We start from the raw sequence: 5,587 nt of genomic DNA on the forward strand, positions 1-5,587 counted from the left end.
ATATCTTTTTCTTTTTGAAAGATACACATCAAAGATCATATCTTTTTCTTTTTGAAAGATACACATCAAAGATTTATTCACAATTTAATATTGATTGCGAATCAAACCTTTTGACTTTCAGTGATATGTAGTGGATTTATTCACTTTCTAAAAGCAATGTGCATTTTAACTTATAAAGTCATTTTCATAATAAATATATATGTACTCCCTCCCTTATATCTGACGGATTGTTTAAACTACCTTTTATGTTTTATTTTTAATATAAATAGTCGTAGTTGTTTGGTTCGAAAACAGCAAAAACATAATTGCAGCAGTGGAGTTTGCATGTTGTAGGTGGTTTCGTGATGGTGTTTGTCAAACAGAACAGGAAAACAAAAGGAATATAGCAGCGGTTTAAAAAAAATATAGAAGTGAGAGAGGAAGAGATATGGTGGTTTTTGGGTTCGTTTTAAAACAGAAAAAAATTGTAGCAGCGGTAGTTAATACGCATCTCAGCAGTAGTAGTATGTGGTTTGAGGTTAGAACAGGAAACAAAAAAATCAAGGTGATAAAAGGTGATGGTTTATGTATATGGTTGTGGTGGTAGTGTGAGGGTAAATGTTGATCATAGATTTGTGGTTTTATGGTGATCAAACTTTTTCAATAGTAGGTTTCTCGAATAAGAACATAACATAACGAGTAGTAGTGGGTTCGATCAAGAAAAGAAATAAGAGAATAAGGTGGTGGGTGTTCTTGATTAACAGAACCGTATAGTATAGCTTTTGGGTGGTATTTGTTATGGATATGGGTTTATATATTGAAACAGCCAGTTGTTGTTATGATGATGATTGTAGGTTTGATCGAACAAGGAACCAACAGCGAACGGTTTATGGTGATGTTTAAGATGGTTGTTTGGTTGTAAAAGGTGAATAGATGGTAGTTTCATCGGACAAAAATATAGAAAACCGATATGGAACGATGGTGAAGTTGGAGGTTTTTAATGTTGGTGATGATATGGGTCTTTGGTTTAATGCAAGTATTATATATAATATAAATGAGATTCGGTTTGTGAGAAAACAAAAATACAAAACAGTAATTCTCATGATTTCAATTTTAGAATAGTTGATGATAGTGGTGGTGATCACTGGTCTCATATGTATATTATATACTTAGAGATAGACAAAGATGAGTAGACAGAAAGTTGCATTGAATCCAAAAACACAATAATTCTTCATTTAAATTTGGTGATAGACAAATTTTAAAACGTACATTTATATAATATAATAATATTTTAAACAAGTGTAATGCAATAGAAACCGTAAATCAAAAGTTAGCAGACTCAATAATGAAATTTTTGTGCCGACAGTTTTCACGGGCTATTATTTCGTAGTCCGTTGTTAAATCAAGGGCAAATAAAAAGTACTCAGATACCTTCCAAATTTTTATGGAAATTATATTTATTTATGTCAGTCGTTATGGTATAAAATTTGGTTATTAATTATTAAATAAAAATTACATCACTGTACGCGCTCGATTCAAGGTAAAATATGAAAAGTGTTCAGATTTAACAATTAGTTCATAAATACATTTTTAATAAGCCTACAATTTATAGAACTCATTTTCGGATCACCGTTTATTTTAAAATCATATAAGTTCGAATTAAACTTCTCCAAATAATAATCGAAACGTCCAACGAGTATTACAATTATTAAATAATTATATTTGATATACTCTATATATATATAATTAATTTATATGTATACACATTTATTTACAATTAATGGTTCGTGAATCGTCGGAGATAGTTGAAGGGTAATTGCATATATGAAACAGTTCAAAATTTTTAAGACTCAACATTACAGTCTTTGCTTATCGTGTTGAAATCATATAAAGATCAAGTTTAAATTTGGTCAAAAATTTCCGGGTCGTCAGAGTACCTACCCGTTAAAGAAATTTCGTCCCGAAATTTGAGTGAGGTCGTCATGGTTAACAATAAAAATGTTTTCATGACGAATATGAGTTGATAAACTGAGTTTTATCATCATTGAATAATATTGATAAAACGATTCGATTATGTGAAGCGCACGAGTGAAGCTGTCACAAAAGAGCGAACCGAGAAATTAAAGGTTCGTCTTAACTTTTGACGTTGTCACGGTGGTTTTCCGAATTTTTAGAGAAAATCTTAATAATAAGATTTAGTTCTTCGGTAATCAAGGAAGTTAAGATTTCATTAATTTAATACAATGATTTCTCTGTCGAATATTTCACTATTCTACTCCCTTCGTTTCCTTTGTATTTTGGAGTTCCATCCTTTTGTTTTGTCTTTCCGACTTTTAGTTAAATGAATAATGGTTCGGAATTCGTAGGTATGGAGTTTCAAACGAACATGACTAATTTTCTAAGAAAGAAACGGTAATAGCACAATCTGACTTGTTCAATTACCAGAATTCAAGAGAAAAGATAGGACTATCAAGAAAATAAGTTCTTGATATGTTTGGAGATTAGGTAGAATGTAAGAGTCGTGTAACATGGCACATGATGATGTTATAATCTGTGAATCATCACGTTCCATTAGAAACTCAGCATGACTTACTGTAATATAATCACGTTGATCAAGTGTCATTATATTATACTAACTCATGCATCAATTATCAACACTACTTCAAAATCATTCATAATTCAAACTCAAATTTTAAAGAAATTTAGAAACTAAAGTAGTTTCCTTTATGATGTAATATAGATAGCACGAAGAGATAAATAATTTCGGACGAGAATATTAATGAAAATATATTCAGATATATCGAAGATATTTATGATGATATTTTGGAATTTCTAAGTTCGATGGTTGATGAAGAAAGATTTTCCGCAAGATTTTAACATGTGTACAGAGCAAGATATTCGTTGAAGGTTTCATCAGATCCAGAATTACATAGATTCTTTGAATATATGGTATGGTCCTTGTATTTGGCCTTGGTCTCCTTTATGGTTTACTCAATCTGTTTTTCAGTACTAAATTTTCTATCGAGCGTTCCTAACACTCCCTTCTTTATCATCAAACTTTTGGCCGTTTAGACCATCTACAATTTTTCTGTTTCCTCTACATTTAATGTTACCATACCTAAATCATCGGTTATCAATCGGAGGTGGTTTCAAGAGAATTGTGTTTTTAGATGATTAAACGCTGATGGTAATATGATGGAATATAAAAGGTTCCCCGGTAACAATAAAAGAGCACACATATATATCAAGGTGATTATATGGTTGTTTCGAACGAAAAGTCAAAGTTGACTTGCTGGAACTGTGACAAAATTTGCTACTTTGAAAGGAATTACCAATTTATTTTGGGTAATAATAACACTAAAGGAATTAGCACAGATACGTGTTAAATGTTTACTCAGGTTCCGAGAGTTTTCCAGGTGCATAACTATATGCATCAATCTTTTCTTCCGTAGATGAAGTGCGGTTGGTTCATCCTCTCGATTAAGGTGTTTTCAAGAATCATGAAAGGTTTGAACGCAGATTGGAGTCGTCAAGATACAAATGAGGTTTAAGTTGAAATCAAGTGGCAAACTTGAAGAATTGTTTAGTTTCATATGTAATAATCAATATTTTAATTTATTTTAATTGTCCAATGTTGGTAGTCCTCAGTTGATAGTCCACAGTTAGCAATTCAATAATTCATATATAGTTTAATATATAATATTCGAATTAATTAATACGTGTCATGACCCGTGTACATGTCTCAGACTCGATCACAACTCAAAGTATATATATTATTATAGAATCAACCTCAACCATGTATAGCTAACTCAAGCATTACTGCATATAGAGTGTCTATGGTTATTCCAAATAATATATATAGATGCATCGATATGATATGTCAAAACTTTGTATACGTGTCCTGATATTTAAAGTGCGTAAAATAAATAACAGAAATTAAATGACGTTAAATAAATTTGCGAGAATATAAATGGCGATAATTAAATTGCGATAAATAAAATGTAGTCTGTTAGCTAGGAACAGTTATCTAGGATTTTGTTAGCGTGGATTCTTAACAAAATTTCTCATTGTTAATTTGTTTGTTTCTAACAAATTTTATTTTGTCCAATGTTTTCTTCATTATGCCACATGTTGGATTCTGATAGGTCAAAATCCAAATATAAAATTGAATGAAAATGGTTATTCTGCGGTGAACGAATTCTTATCTCTGTAGATGTAAGTAGGATAGTAAATGAATGTTGAATCATATTTGAAGAATGTACAGTGTAACTTATTTTCATCATTAACAGTTTTTACAAAAGAATTTTCAATTACTATCTTTATGAAAACATATATACATATATATTTTCTTCAGATATAATCATGGTTTTAATGAGTTAATATAATATTAAACTCATTTGGTTTACCGTCAAAGTTAGAATACATAATCTCTAAAATATTAGAGATTACATAATCGCCATGAAGAACGAAGATAATTGAAATAGAACGATTCGTAGAACGATGATTATGCTCAAAGTATAGAATGAGATGTTGAAGCTTGTGATATTGAAACTTAGGTTATTGGTGGTACTGGTGTGGATATTGGTGGTACGGTGATGTTGCTGAAGCTGGTACGTTTTGCACCATATTTTCCAAAGCTACAACTCGGGCGCGAAGCTTGTTGACTTCTTCGATTACTCAGGGATGAAACGAGCGGAAGGATAAGGTTTAGAATAGTAGATATTACGCAATCGTTGCGAGATATTCTGGAAATGAGGGTGAAAATGGTGTTTCGGACTGGTTCGCCGGTAAGTGCTTCAGGTTTTTTTTTTTTTTGCCAAGAGGTGAATTTGGTTGATGGAAAGGATCGCCTTCTTCTCATTTCCATTGATTAAGTCGACTACGAACTCAGCCCCAATTCATCCAGAATTGATGATGGCTGATTGGTTGATCCATTCCGGTTACACTGCTTTCGGAGCTCGAGTGGAAATCCATATCGGAATAGCTGTCAGAATCCGAAGAATTTGAACTGGTTGCAGAATTCATCTAGCATGGTTAGATAAAGGATTTTCGATATGAAATGATTTTCGGATATCGGATGATATTCTAATTACATAGAATACCTATTACCTATATATAGTACAGAGTATCTCGTAGATTACGGAGGGAATTAAGGAAACGTGTCAAACAAGGTTTAATGTGATGGGATATGAATTTGTCTGTACACCATCTATGCAATAATTGCAATAAAATGTGTCGAGACTGAATTTGATAGGTAGATATTTTTCGACAAGGAATGATAAGCAAAACTTTTGACATGCAAACAAGGACCAAGTCCAGGCTCATTGATATATCCTAACTACTAATAGGTCGAAGTCCAGACTCACTAATGCAAGGCCTGGTTCGCTAAGACCACCGCTCTGATACCACCTGTAGCGACCCGTCCTAATCCACCTGGACGAAGTCTTCAACAGCTGGTCCCATTGCGAGGTACAGACCTCTATATGCCATGAACGACTCCAAGTATTATCTCTAAATGAGCAAATGCATAGCGGAAGATTTCTTTCATACCTGAGAATAAACATGCTTAAAAGTGTCAACCAAAAGGTTGGTGAGTTCATAAGTTTAT

This window comes from Rutidosis leptorrhynchoides, chromosome 4, assembly GCF_046630445.1.
Source record: "Rutidosis leptorrhynchoides isolate AG116_Rl617_1_P2 chromosome 4, CSIRO_AGI_Rlap_v1, whole genome shotgun sequence".
Classification (NCBI taxonomy): domain Eukaryota; kingdom Viridiplantae; phylum Streptophyta; class Magnoliopsida; order Asterales; family Asteraceae; genus Rutidosis; species Rutidosis leptorrhynchoides.